The following is a 15974-nucleotide window of genomic DNA, read 5'->3' as shown; positions in this document are numbered from 1 at the left end:
ACTTATGGAGGGGAGGGTGGCTGAGTGGTGGATTAGGTTGGGCTACTCTCCTGCTTGCATGCTGTGCGGCTGGGAGGGTGGATGAGGTAACCTGTTATTTCAGTGATGAGGGTATGGATGGAGGAGGATGCCCCTCTTTGCTGAGGGGTTGGTGGCATTCCCCTAGTCACAGTGATGGTCTACAAATGCGGAGATCGGGGCACCCTTTATAAATGGCACCCTGATCCTGAACAGCCTCGTTGGCTGCTGTGTTTTCCAAGCTCCACGAATTTGCATCCATCAGATGGATGAACTATACCTGGGAACTTAATGCTGATTTGGAAGAATTGTGGCCATTAACTATGTCCAAGAAAGAGATTGATAGATTTCTAGGTATTAAAGATATAAAGGTATAAGGGGATGATGTGGAAAGATTACGCTATGGTAGAAGATCAGTCATGATCTAATGAATGACAGAGCAGGCTCAAGGGGCTGAATGGCCTACTCTTATTTCCTGTATTAAAGAACAACCCAGCACAGGAAACAGGCCCTTCGGCCCAATGAGCCCGCGCCGCCGCATCACCCTACACCTATTCTACCCTGCGTGTCTACGAATGGAACCCCTAACTTAGCCAGATTCAGGGGAGAATAGTGTCAATTTGGTAAAACCAATCAGCCTAAGAGCACATCTCTGGGGTGTGGGAGGAAACCGGAGCGCCCAGAGGAAACCCACGCAACCACAGGGAGAATACGCAAACTCCCACAGACACAGGCCCAAATCCATGTATCTGCACAGCTTGCAGTGATAGTCACTGAGCTGTTGCGACGCCCGTCTACCGGTCCAGGATCAAGCACACACACCGACACGAAGTACTAGGCCACTCCCGGAACTTCCAAGAGCAGCCCACGCACGACCCACCATGTGCATGCCCCTCGTTTGACACGAGGTGGACCTCCACCTGCGGAATAAAAAGACAAAAACGTTAATCTTACAAGCCTGCTTTTCCGGTGTCTCCCGAGGTTCTAACCTTATTTAATAGCCCCTACCATAATCCTCCATCCTCGTTTCACTCATGCGTCTATCTAACTGAACCTTAAACAAGTCCAACGTTCCTGCCTCCACCACCCTACTCGGTAGCGCATTCCATACCCCCACAACTCTCTGCGTAAAGAACCTTCCTCTCACTTCCAAATTATACCTCTCCCCCCTCACCCTTAAATCATGACCTCTCATGTTTGTACCCAGTCTAGGGAGCAGTCTCTCACTGTTAACTCTATCTATTCCCTTCTTATGAATGTTCTTGAGCTGATCACTGTTTTGAATCAGACGATACATCTGACTGTCCTTCCTGTCAGACCACCAGTGAGCTCTTTTTGTGTCCCAAGTTAAACTTGAACTGTCGCCAATGTGGCTTGCAGATGTGAAATTCATGAAATCATATCTCCTTTCAAAGTAAAAAGGAGGGAAATTGTCTTAATTATGATTATTGTGTAGAAATCTTCACTTCTTATTGAAGGAATGGCACCTCTATTAGTTTGAGGGTGAGGTGCAGTGGAAAGGGATGGAGGGGGAATACAGAAAATATTGTAAGTGTTGTACTGACTGGAAATGCTAACTCTGTTTCTCCACATATGCTGCCAGAACTGTTGAGTTTTCCCAGCATTTTCATAGTCGTTTGTCTTAGATGCATCTCAGTAGGTTGTCAGGACAAGGGAAAATAGGCCCTCAACCATGGCACAGCTTCTATTCTCATTTGCAAGAATTTTAGCGAAACAAAGCTGAGTTTTGATGACTGTCAGGCAGTGATTAATTAGGGATGTTACTGTGTCATTTAGTATCTGCTAACATAATGAGAGGGTTGGCATATTTTAGTTGGTTCAGCCACCATTTCAATAGTCAAGTCTGTCGTACTTGCACAATAAGAATCTTTGTCATTATCTTATCTCCCAAACTAAAGGCTGCTTGACAAACTCGTTCAATGCAAGAAATGTCAAGATGACAGCATTTCGGTACATAGATCTGTAAGTTGTAAATAACTACTCATCAAGGAGCTCAATTCTTTTTAGTTCTTGAGTACAAAATGTCTATTTTCTCCCTATATTGGTCTTGTATGATCACACGTCTCATTCCAGTTTGGTATGTGGAATAGTTAAGCTCAGGAGTCCTGTTGTTGCTTCTCAGTGAGTGGCTGAAGGACACAATGGCAAAACAGTGATGACTTTTCCATTTTGATTTTCTCTGGTCTTCCACGCCCCCATCTCCCCTTATCTGGGGCACTGTAAAGAGGCACTCTGCTAATTAGTCATAGAGTCGAGGAGTCATGGAGGTATACAGCACAGAAGAAGGCCCTTCAGCCCATCACGTCTACTTATCACAGACAAACCACTTTCCTATTCTAATCCCATTTCCTAGCATTTAGCCCATGACCTTGTATAGACTTGACTGGATAGTGATCTTGTAGGGAGAGAAGTCCTGCTGTGTGCTCCAGTCGTGGTGCACTATATTGTTGTCCCACTGTGCTACTTCTAGTTTTTGCAATTAAAATGTGAAACCTCAAAATTATTTTCACTGACAGAATTCTTCTGAGAGGCTTTCACCAATTGGTGCACAAGAGACTGCAATAGCTGCATTGAAATGATGTAAAACAGGATCCCTCTGCATTGTACCCATCATGTCCAAGGGTGACCATCTGTTGAAGATTTTTTCTCTTTTTATATTCAATAATTCCAGCACACCTTGTTTTAAATGCCATGTGATGCTGAGCAAAACGATCAAGGTCCTTTCTTTACTCCATTATTTTTGCTTCAGAGCATATGTCAGTGAATGGAGCTCCATAAGACATTACTTTTCTTTTCAATTTTCTCCCTTTCCTTGCCCTTGTGTAGAAAATGACTTGAGCATTGTTAAATGGGTGGGATTCCACTCCCCCCCACCCCCACCCCCATCCTGAGGTGCATTTTGTGGCAGCGGGGGCAGCCCACTGGCTGAAGGTGGGACTTGCTGTCAACGTCGTTTGCGATCTGCGGTGGGGGAGTTGCTGTCGGCTGGGCCGGAAGATTCGGCTGGTGGGAGTGGCAGAAAATCCCACCCAATGTTTCTGGTTCCCAACAGCCCCAAATCACCAATCTTTGTGTCAGCTTAAATGGTGAGCACCTTACTGCTTGATTTATGGGAAGAGGTGAATACCTATATGTATTAACCTTAGCTCAGTGATAGTACTCTCACCCCTGAGCTGAATGTAGAATTTAGGCCCTCCTTTGACACTTGAAAATACAATCTACATGTCCGTGCAGTACTGAAACACTGTCTCTTCAAATGAAGTCTTAAATAGTGGTCCTGCTCGCAATCTCTTGTCACTGCTTAGCAGATCAGATAGCTTCCAGATATCTTAGTCAATATTTATTCCTCAACTAAAGCCATTAGAACAGATTAACTGGCCATTATTGGACAGCATGATGGCACAGTAAGCACTGCTGCCTCGCACCCAGGGACCCAGGTTCAATTCCAGCCTTGGGTGACTATCTGTGGAGATTGTCCACCGGTGTCTGTGTGGGTTTCCTCTGGATGCTCTGGTTTCCTCCCACAGACCAAAGATGTTCAGGTTAGGTTGATTGGCCGTGATGTCCCTTCCTAAAACTAAAGCTCAAGCTGCAGCCAAACAGAAAGCGAAACCTTAAAATCACAAATAAGGCACAAAAACTTGTCCAGAACCCATGACCTTCCTCCTAACAATGCAGGGTCATAAAAGATCCCAAACTAAAAATAAACAAGGACCATTTAAGTAGCAATGAAAGGACTCTTAAAGACAACTCGGCAGCAATGAGGTGTGAGAGATACAGAAAACATGATTTTAAAAACATTCCTTAAAGGTACATAATGTCACATAATAAAGAAGATGCATTCAGTTATTTATATTAATTATAATACTTAACTACCAGAGATCGCTATATATTGATTAATTAGAAATGGAAATTGTGATTGATTGTTATTGCCTCCTCTCTCTTTCTCAAACTTCTCCCCAATTCCTCACAACCAACAGTTTCTGACTCTAAGCTAAACTGCCTAAAAGTTGTTAGTTCAACTCTGGAGCATGCAACTGCACCAGTGGGCTAAGTGATGCCTACATGTTGATTTGTATTCCCCTCAATTTGCATTTCAAACTTGACAATCCTTCGAATCTTTTGTATTCATTGTCAATTTACTGACAGTGAGCAAATGTGATCTTGATCCTTTACAGAGATATTGTTGTTAGATCTGTAATTAAACCCAATATCAAATCATTGCATGATTTGTTACTGTTTTAAAGTTATGTATTTTTGTCACAAGTCAGCTTACATTAGCACGGCAATGAAGTTACTGTGAAAATTTACAATGTGGTGTTTGGAGTCAATCTTTAAGGCTATAAAGTTAGGCGTTCCAACAAATTTTAATTAAAAAATGTCCTATTTGTAATTCTGTAATCATGTGCTAAGATTTGGTCCCTATTTTACCCCTTTCTTTAGCCATTCAGGTATTTGCATGTTTATCACAAGGTAACTTTTTAAGAGGAAAAGTTAGATACTCCTAGATGTAAAAACACCAGTGATGTTTTCGGTCTGCCCTGTTTCTGTGTGGTGATATTCTTGTGTGGAATACTTGATTCAAATGCCAAAAACATTATTTTCATGTGTATTTGATATCAGTTGTGTGTCACTCAGAATTATTTTTGAAATTAAGATATGAAAGTAAATAAAATTATACCATGGGATCATTGGCCTTAGGTGACACAGTGCTTAGCACTGCTGCTTCACAGTGTCAGGGACATAGGTACAATTCCGGCCTCAGGTTAGTAACTGTGTGGAGTTTGCACATTCCCTCCGTGTCTGCATGGGTTTCCTCTGGATGCTGTGGTTTCCTCCCACAGTCCAAAGATGTCCGGTTAGGTTGATTGGCCATGTTAAATTGACCCTGGTGTCAGGGGATTAGCAGGGTAAATATGTGAGATTACGTGACTGTGGTTGGTACAGACTCGATGGGCCGTATGGCCGCCTCCTTCACTGTAAGGATTCTATGGGTTTCAGCACGCTCTGGCCTTGTAGCCTTTTCACGTGTTGAGCTCCAAACCTGTAAAGATATGTGCTGTCACTCAGTATCTTGATAAACTGAGTTCTAGATTTCCCAGGTGTAAGTCTCTCTCTCTCTCTCTCTGCAATGTCTGACTAAGGAGCTGATCATAATCCTTTCACCTCAGAATTCAAACTTGTGTAGTAAAAGATATTCTATTACCAACAGCTAGCATTCTTAATCTGAACCTTGGTGAGAAATGTCATGGTAGCTGAAGTTGTTTTTTGGAAGAATGTGATTGCTTGGTTGTTTTTGTGGGATGTGTTTTATCACAATTTCTGTTTGTAATACGTGGTTGGTATGATAATCTCTGCAGAAAATATCCAATTTAAAATAAAATGGATGCATAACCAATTACAAAACAGGAATTTTATTGGTATAGAAAACCCATGACCTACTAACATTTTTTTTGCACATTCATAATCACATTGCGATTTTCTCTTCAGATCTTCTGCTTTTACGACAAGCATTTTCAATAGCACCTGTATCATTTCATTCAAAGACTTTGACAATCATTTTCAAATCCTAACTTTCTTTGCTGACTCTGTTTACATGACCATTCTTCACAACACCATTTTCCACTCCTTACCCAGTCCAAGACTTGATTATTTCTGATTGATGCAACCTTGTCTTGATTACTTTCCTGTGGCATACCATTGCTACTGAAATATCTTTTCCTTCAACTACATTTGCAATGGCATACCCAGAATTGGTTTCCTTAAATTTTGGGTAATGAAGAAGTTACAGAAATATCTCAAAAAGGACTACAAGAATACAGAAGAACGCAAAAAATAGAAGCAGGAGTAAGCCTCCCCACCCACCCCCCCACCACTCCCCATTCAATATGATCATGGCTGATCTATGCTGGCCTCAGCTCCTTTCACGTGTCATTTCCCCATAGCCCTCTCTTCCTTGATCTATCAAATAAATTTATCTATCTCTATTTTATATACTTCTAATGATCCAGCTTCCACTATCCTTTAGGGTAGAGAATTCTGGAAATGCACCACCTTCTGCGAGAAGAAATTTCTACGTACCTCAGTTTTAAGTGACTGACCCTTTATCTTGTAGCTATGTAGTCTTGTTCACGATCTCCCACTAATAAGAACACCTCACCATCTTCCTGTCAAGCCCCTTCAGGATCTTATGTGGTAAAATAAGAGCAACTCTCACTCTCCTAAACTCCAAGGAATAGGTTTCCACCTTAAAAAAAACCTTAGTTGCTCAACGGGACCTGAAATGCTAGGCCTATTCACTTAAGATGCATAAAAAAGGGGGAAAGAGAAAACCGGGAATTATAGACCTGAATCAGGTGATGGAGCAAATGCTGGAGCCAATTTTAAGGATGCAATAACTGAGCGTTTGGAAAGCAGTGACAGGATCAGTCCAAGTCAATATGAATTCACTAAAGAGAATTCGTACTTGATAAATCTTCTAGAATTTTTTGAGGATGTGACTAGTAGAATGGACAAGGATGAACCAGTGGATTCCCACACAAGAGATTAGTGAGCAAAATTAAAGCTCATGGCATTGGGGGTAATGTGTTGACGAAGAACAAGAACAAAGAACAACCCAGCACGGGAAACAGGCCCTTCGGCCCAACAAGCCCGCGCCGCCGCATCACCCCACACCTATTCTACCCTGCGTATCTACAAATAGAACCCCTGACTTAGCCAGATTCAGGGGAGAATAGTGTCAATTTGGTATACCAGTCAGCCTAAGAGCACATCTTTGGGGTGTGGGAGGAAACCGGAGCACCCGGAGGAAACCCACGCAACCACAGGGAGAATGCGCAAACTCCCACAGACACAGGCCCAAATCCATGTATCTGCACAGCTAGCAGTGCTAGTCACCGAGCTGTTGCGGCGCCCGTCTACCGGTCCAGGATCAAGCACACACACCGACACGAAGTGCTACGCCACTCCCGGAACCTCCAGGAGCAGCCCACGCACAACCCACCGTGTGCATGCCCCTCGTTTGACAATGAGGTGGACCTCCACCTGCGGAGTGAAAAGACAAAAACGTTAATCACAAGCCTCCCTTTCCAGTGTCTCCCGAGGTTCTAACCCTTATTCAATAACCCCTACCATAACCCTCCATCCTCGTTTCACTCATGTGCCTATCTAACTGAACCTTAAACGAGTCCAACGTTCCCGCCTCCACCACCCCACTCGGTAGCGCGTTCCATACCCCCACTAGTCTCTGCGTAAAGAACCTTCCTCTCATGACGTGGATAGAGAACTGGTTGGCAGACAAAAAACAGAGAGTGGGAATAAACGGATCCTTTTGAGAATGGCAGGCAGTGAATAGTGAGATACAGAGGGTTTCAGTGCTGGAACCCAAGCTATTCACAATGTACATTAATGATTTGGACAAAGGAATTTAATGCAATATCTCCAAATTTGCAGATGACTCTAAGCTGGGTGGCAGTGTGTTGTGAGGAAGTTACTAAGAGGCAGCAGGGCGACTTGGACAGACTGACTGAGTGGGCAAATGCAATATAATGTGGAGAAATGTGAGGATATCCACTTTGTTGGCAAAAGCAGGAAGGAAGATTATTATCTGAATGGTGCAAGTTTAGGGAAATTGAAATATGACCTGAGTGTCATGGTGGAATAATCACTGAAGGTTGGCATGCAAGTACAGCAGGCAGTGAGGAAAGCTAATGGCATGCTGGCCTTCATAGCAAAAGAATTTCAGCACAGGAGTAAAGATGTCTTTCTGCCATTATACAGGGCTTTAGTGAGGCCACACCTTGAGTATTGTATGTAGTTTTAGTCTCCTAGTCTGAGGAAGGGCATTCTTGCTATTGAGGGAGTCCAGCCAAGGGTCACCAGACTAATTCCTAAAATGGCAGGACTGACATATGAAGAGAGACTGGGTCGACTGGGCTTGAACGCACTGGAATTTAGAAGAATGAGACAAGATCTCATAGAAACATATAAAGTCCTGATGCGATTGGAAAGGCTAGATGTGGGAAGAATATTCTTAGTGTAGGGGAAGTCCAGGACTAGGGGTCACCGTCAGTATAAGACATGAGTCATTCAGCACTGAGGAGGAAGAACGTCATCACTCAGTTGTGAATCTGTGGAATTCTCTACCACAGAAAGCTGTTGGGGCCAGTTCATTAGACATGTTCAAGACAGAGCTGGACATGGCACTTGTGGCTAAAGGGATCAAGGAATATAGAGAGAAAGTGGAAGTGGGATACTGAAAGCCAAAGACAGTACTGGACCAAACTAATGTTCCAGGCTAGCCACTTGGACCCCCACCCTCTATAGCAAGATCTGCAAGACGTAACAGGCTACAAGATGAAGGCATGCAAAATTGCCGGCACCAATGCCCCCCTCCTCAATGAGCTCAATACATTCTATGCTTGTTTTGAGCACGAGGTCAGCGAAAGCACACCCTCCACCCGGGAAGCCTTGGACAAACCTGTGTCCGAGGTCACCATTGCAAATGTCAGCAGCCTTCTCAAAGGTCAACGCACGGAAAGCGACTGGCCTGGACCAAGACAGCATTATGTATGATATGCTTTCTATATAGCGTGCAAGAAGCAATACTTTTCACTGTATACTAATACATTTGGCAATAATAGATCAAATCAAAAGCAAACAAATGCATGATCATGTTGTATGATGGCACAGGCTTGAAGGGCCAAAGGGCCGAATGGCCATTTCCTGCACCTATTTTCTATGTTTCTGTGTAAAAAGGGTGGTGTGATAAAAGTATGTGCAATATTATAATAGATGTTTTCCCTCTTTCTTTGGGTTTTCACTCCACAGATACCACCAGACCTACCACTGAGAGATCATTGCAATTTGAAAGATTGTATATATAAATTGCAAAAAATTGGAGTTAGTTTTAGCTGCTAATCAGCCTCCTTTTTCTAGAGGAGAGTAGAACATGTTGCTGATTAGTGTGTGACTTGCTGACTTTGCAAATGTTTGAGAGCTAGGCCACTTCTTGGCTGAGGTAGATATTACATCTAGTAAAGATTGCTAAATTATTATGAAACTTTCTTTCTCAGAAGACCGTGAGCCTGTGGAACTCTCATCCCCAGAGGGTGGTAGAGGCTGGGTCAATGAATATTTTTAAGGCAGAGATAAATTGATTCTTGACTAACAAGTGAGTCAAAGGGCATCGAGAGTAGATGGAGAGCATATTTTTCATATATATATGCGTGTATGTGTTCGTTCTTCATTCTTCTGGTTTCCTGGGCTAGTTTTGCATTGCCTAAAGGGGTTGAAGAATAACTGTTCCATATTTTCTTCCTAATTAATTTTGGGATTTGATCAATTTTGCCTCCCCCCTGGAGAATGCCTGGCTGCTGGTGGTTTGAGATTCTCTATTCTTGATACCTGTGTGGGGAAGACTTGATCAACCAGATGCTGTTTTGCTGTCTGTCATTTCATTAAGCTCCATCCTGAGCTTAAATGATTAGTAGGATACTTTTATTTCTGATTGGATTACTCTGCCACATTAAAAATGTAGCAAAGTAAAGTTGTTTCTTTGTTAAAAATTGATGGTGAAAATTATTGACTCAGTTTATTTTCCTACTGCAAAAATTCTCTTTTTGACACAGTCTCAAAATTAGAATTCAAATGTTAATGAATCTGGTGTGCCCCAGGGATTTATCGTTGGCCCCTTACATTTCTCATCCATATGCTGCCCATTGAATGAAAGTGTAGAGTTAGTTTTCACATGACTGCTGACAACACCAAGCTTTATCTCACCACCACTTCCCTTGCTAAATTTTCAGATTGCCTAACTGACATCCAGTACTAGAATGAGCAGCAATTTTCTCCAATTAATTATCAGGAAGGCTGAAGGCTTGTTTTCAGTTCCTGTTACAAATTTCAATCCCTAGCTGCTGACTCCATCCCTCTCCGGGTCTCAGATTAAACCAATCTGTTTGCAACCTGGGTGTCACACTTGTCCCCACAATGAGCTTCCAACCATCCATCAACGCCATAACCAAAACCATCAACTTCCATGTCCAGAACATTGCCTGACTTCTCCCCCATCTCATCTAATCTGCTACTGAGACCCTGATCCATGCCTTTATTACCTCTAGACATGGACATTCCAACACAATCCTGGTTGATGTCCCACATTCCACCATTTGTAAACTTGTGGTCATCCCAACACTCTGCCCATGCCAAAACTTGCACCAAGTGCCATTCACCCATCAACCCAGTGCTCACTCACCTACTCACTGTCTCCAAGTCATGCAGTTTTCAGATTTTGAAGTTCTCATCCTGATTTTTAAATCCCTCGATGGCCTTACTCCCTGCTATTTCTGTAATTTCCTCAAGCCCTGTTCTGATATCAGTGCTCCTCTGTTTCTAGCCTGTTTCATCCCAATTTTAACTGTGTCTTCAGTTACCTGGATTCCAAGCTCTGGAATACTCTTGCTATGCCTCACCACCTCACTTTATTTTTCCTTTGAGAAACTCCTTAAGTCTCTTTGAGCAAGCTCTGGTCATTTGACCAATATTTCCTTATGTGTCTCAGAATCATTTGTGTTTTATAATGCTGCTGTGAAATGTACTGGGACATTTGTATTTTTTTTATTGTATTGAGATTTATAGACCTTTAAATTCTCTTTGTCATAAGACTGAGCATGCTCAGTTATTGCAGATGGATGGATTGATTTTAGGATATCAAGAGAATTAAAGATATTGGTGTGGGAATTTGGAATTGAGATACATGATCAGACAAGATTTTATTGAATAGCAGAACAGGCAGAGGGCTGAATGGCCCACACCTGCTTCAATTTCTAGTGTTCTTAAGACCCAAATGTCCAAATGCAGCTATTTGTGATTCATTATACTCGTACAAAAGTAAACTGGCAATTGCTAGTAGATAAAGGCAACAACTATTTATATGCAGGTAGGAAAACTATTTACATAATTATTTACAAGACATAACAATAGAAATCCATTATTCTTACAACTTCTTAGTCCAGGTAATAACTCTCCTTTAAACTGCACATCCTCCCATTCTATTGGACAGGAAGTCATGTGGTCTCTGAGGCACTCAGCAACAATCTCCCCCTTTCAGGACCCCTATGGGACATATTAATGTTCCAGACTTATCAATACCTCAGTCTGTTGGACAAATTCCCACTCACGTTAAGAGCAACAAAGTATTGCTGGTTGCTGTTTCTCCTTGGGTTTGTCTCGCTCAGGCAAGTCTCTCTGCTTACTTCTCCTGGTACAAGTACATCCTCAGCCACTGTTTCTCCACCCCACCGTGGCAATGAATTCTGTGTTTACAATGGCCTGTTCAGTCCTCTCAATATTTTGATCAGTACTAACATTGGGCACGGTTGGAGTTGATGACACAATCTACTGTTGTGGAGGCTTTTTTTTCCCAAATAGTTTAAATGTTTTCTCAGGATCTTATCCTGGGTGCTTACCTCATATGATACTGGCCCAGTCTTAGCTACAATGATTCCTGAAACCCTGCTAGGACCACTTTCAAAGTCCCTTGCAAAAACTGGGTCATCCACCTCAAACCTTCTCTTCGTCTATGACAAGCCATGATTTCCTTTTTGAATATCTTGCCTAAACACCACCCTTTCTGCCAAATTTGGAAATATAAGGCTTATTCCTGTCTGCAACTGACACACGCCTGTAGTTCTGCCCGGACTATGCCTGTTGAGTGTCGGGTGGTTCTATATGTCAATAAAAATTGCACAATCCGGTATCTATGGCAATTGCTGCTTCTGTTCGGATTTGAAAATTTGTACAGCCCATTCTGCCGACTCGTGTGCTGAGAGCATTAATGCCCAACATTGTAACTGGGCAAAGGCAATGGGAGGGATTGTTTTATCATCTTTGAATAACCGCAAGAATGATGTGGAGATGTCAGTGTTGGACTGGGGTGGGCACAGTAAAAAATTTCACAACACCAAGTTAAAGTCTAACAGGTTTATTTGGTATCCCAAGCTTTTGGAGCACAGCTCCTTTGTCAGTTGAGTGAAGATTTGGGTTCACAAACAGAGTATACATAGACAAAGACTCATTTGCAAGATAACGGTTGGAATGTGAGTCTTTACAAGTATAGACAATGCGAGTGGAGAGAGGGATAATCGCAGGTTAAAAAGCTGTGAATTGTCTCAAGCCAGGACAATTAGTAGAAATTTGACAGCCAAGGCCAAATGGTGGGGGTAACATGTAGTGTGACATGAACCCAAGTTCCCAGTTGAGGCTGTACTTGGATGTGAAACTTGGCTATCAGTTTTTGCTCAGCAATTCTGCATTGTCTTGAAGGCCGCCTTGGAGTACGCTTACCCAAATGCTTATCTTAACCTGGTATTGTGAGACTTCTCACTGTGCCCACCCTGGTCCAACACCGGCATCTCCACATCAAACGCAAGAAGGACTTCACCTCTGCAGTATTCCTGGGAACAGGTGCTTCTTTTATAGCCTTTACTTTTTCTTCCCAGGGTTGCAGCCTTTTTGTGTCCACTTTACAACCCAAATATTCATTTCCTTTAAAAGGCCACCTCTCTTAAGCACACTCCGGCATTTGTCAACTCTTTAATACAATTTCCAAATTGGCTAAGTGCTTCTCTCCTGTGGAACCGATAAAGAGCACATTGTCTAAATAAACTGCAGTTCTGGGTAATCCCTGTAACAAATTATCCATTGTGCGCTGAAAAATGGCACACCAAAAATACTCAACGGTAACCAGGTATACTCACATGAGTCCTTGCATGTGGTGTTAGTCACTCTCGGGATGACTCAAATAATTAACGTAAGTAAGTGTGACTCATCTAGCTTAGTAAATATCAAGCCACCAGCTAGTTGGGTGAGAAGATCCTCGGTGTTGGGTATGGGTTACCTGTCCAATTTGTCCACTCGATTGACAGTTTGTAATCCCTGCAAATGTGAACTGTCTTGTCCAGTTTGATGATGGGAACAATAGTACAGCCAACTCTGCAAACTGTGATGACTAGATCCTCAAGGCATTTATGTTCTGCTTCCACCTTTTTCAACATGGAATGGGGGACTGCCTTTACCCTGTAATACACCAACATGGCTTCAGGGTCCACATATATCCTAGCTTAGAGCCCCTTTACCTTTCCTAGTTCTTCTTGGAAAACCTCAGGCTATTTTCAGATGACTTTGATTCGGGCATTCTTACCCAGTTTGAATATATCTATCCAAATTTAATTCAATATGTTGGAGCCAGTATTAAGACCTAGGCCAGAAACTCCAAGGTGTTTTGTGAAGTTAGCCTAGTCCTGAAATTTTGTGTGAGATTTTTCATTCCAGGTATGGTTCAAGTTACCCATTAGGAAACTTTATCTAACAAAATTTATTTAGGAGTGCAGTTAGAATATAACAAAAGAAATTAGCATAACTTTTTAACTAATTACAAGACTTAAAATTCCTGTTCCAATTTAAAGTGATATCCCACAGACATATACCAAAATTAGTTAGCACACAAGCAAGTATGCTCACATGAAGCTGGATTTGCAGCATTTTACCACTTGTGGACAACAAACCCGAGCAGTTTGGAAAGTTGGAGAGATCCTCCAAACAGCAAAACCCCAGGGAGGTAAACTCATTCTCTGGCAGGTTGCAAAAATAGCCATCCTAAACATTGATGTGTCCCCCCACTTCAAGTACCTTCTGAAAAACTTCACTGAAACTAGACTTCTGTGAAGCATAGATGTCCCCAGTCATATGACATGCCCATATTGTGCTCAGGTGATTGGCACACTCCTCCTATACTGTGTTGGAATCTGGCTTCTGCCCCTTCCTGAGCTGGGTGGGCTCTGCTTGCTCTTACATCTATGCCTTAAGTGACCTTTTCTATTGCACCTGAAAATGTTTGCATCTCAATACCTGCACTTCCCCAGGGTGTGGGATGCTCCATGTCTGAAACACTCATTGAAAATCCTTATTTGATCGAAATGATGGGTTTTACCCCAATTTTCTACTTTGGTCATCCTTCTTTTGTTTGAACGGGCACCCTCAACCCAAGTGCTGCTATTGTCATTGCTGTTTATGACCCCTCTCCCCAAAATGGTGGACCTCACTTCCAAACATGCTTTGCAATTTTTGAGTGCCTTTTTCCATGCTGTTTATGAGAAAGGCTATTTCCATGGTCTGTTTTAAGTCTAACTCCACTAGCTGTTTTCTTTCGGAAAGCCACCTTATTTATCCTGCACCTGAGTTTATCTTATTCAGGGATGTTCTAAACTCAATGTTCTGCCAGTCTCCTTAAACTAGCCATGAATTGAATTAAATATATACCTGAAAAATGATAGTGTTTTGGGTGATAATTCCTGACCAGCTGCAAGATCGTGGTAAATGATTTGAATTGGGGCCCTCTGGGTCAGTCAAACTTCTTATTACAATGTATGGGTACTACAAGCTGTGAGCAAGATAATTCTCACCGTCTCTTTCCCCTCTACATATCCTACGTATTGTACCTAATCTTCATCGTTTGCATCAAATGGTTTGGGCTTGCCACAAAACAGCATGATGGTACTACTTTTGCTGTATGCTGAAAATGCTTTGACTCATAATGGAAAGGCTTTCTCCCTTGTCCTGTGATGAAACACTGATTTTTTTCTCCTCATCACCAATGTAGTAACATAAATACTAGGTGACCCCAGTAGATACAGGCAAAAACTATTTATAGGCAGAAAAGCTATTGACAAATAAATATGTACAAGGCACAGCAAAAGCAATCCATTACTCCTACAAACTTCTTAATCCAGGCAATAACTGTGGGTTTAAAGCCTGTACTCTCCTTTAAATCTATTCTGTTCCGTTGAATGTGAAAGTTAACAGACTTAACAGTTTCCAAGATTCACTATGGCATTTGTCAATACCATTGATCTTTAGTGGGTTTTTAACTGGCAATGCAATCATCAGGCATCCAGAGTGTTACCCTACCATTCACCTCTACAAGGGGTCTGGAACTTGTGTAATCCTGAACAGGGAAAGAAATATTGCAAAACAGATTGAAGAATCTTTATTAAAACGTACAGCATCTAAACAAGGAGGTGTACGTTAGAATATCTTTCTCAATATGAAATCATGTACACAAAAGTGAAATAGACAAAATGAAAGAGGAGATTGTCATAGGTAAGATTTAATGAGGGAGATATATATTGTTGAAGATTTTTACAAGTTAAATTAACTTCTAAAGTAATGCGACGTCATGGTTCTAAAAGTAAATTTTCACTGCGAGAGAGATTGCTTGGAAGTAATTCAGACTTTATATGTCATTAGAAAGACACTTGCATAGGACAAGCCCTGGCTTTTATGGCATGTTTCTTGTTTAGCGAGTGAGTAAGTACTGAGCAATTTCATGCTCATAGACTTTGCTTAGAAATATATATATCAGTAAGGTATGAGTGTGTTGCAACTTTATGGAGACATTGAAAAATAGGACAACAGTTTTTTGAGTTGCACATTTCACTGCACACAAAAACGAATGGCAAGATCTAAAGTTTTAGGACAAAAACTTTCCCGTACCAAATTAAAATCAACATAGATCAAACATTACTTACTGTAACCAAATCTCCAAACTAAATAAAAGATACTTCTGCATTAACTAATTAACTCAATCACGATCTTTCTTTCAATTCCTTTTGCTGTTCACTTCTGAAGATGGATTGCAATATAAGATTAAGTCCCAAGGCACTCCCAGGTTCACCTTCCTTTGCCATGCCAAGTTGAACCTTCTGATAGCATTCAACAACCTTTCCACTCAGCTGAGATATCCCTGCATTCACTTTCACCAGCAAGGCCCATCTCAGTGACTCCATGTTCCTTAACTCTTGAAGTCCCATTAGGCCTGTTCCCTTCCTTCTAAATCTAACAATTTCTACAAATGTTCTGCTTAGTTGCTAACAGCA

At 41.9% G+C, this 15974-nt stretch overlaps 1 protein-coding gene across 1 annotated transcript in view; it reads left to right on the top strand.

Moving 5' to 3' along the window:
• Positions 1–15974, top strand: part of epha6 (eph receptor A6) — a 635583-nt gene that overhangs the window by 71212 nt on the left and 548397 nt on the right. The gene's annotated exons all lie outside the window — the stretch shown is intronic.

The sequence above is a fragment of the Carcharhinus amblyrhynchos genome, chromosome 15 (assembly GCF_965287045.1).
Source record: "Carcharhinus amblyrhynchos chromosome 15, sCarAmb.v2.hapA, whole genome shotgun sequence".
Taxonomy (NCBI): domain Eukaryota; kingdom Metazoa; phylum Chordata; class Chondrichthyes; order Carcharhiniformes; family Carcharhinidae; genus Carcharhinus; species Carcharhinus amblyrhynchos.
Note: the sequence above shows the minus strand (reverse complement) of the source record. Positions and strands in the feature narration are given on the sequence as shown.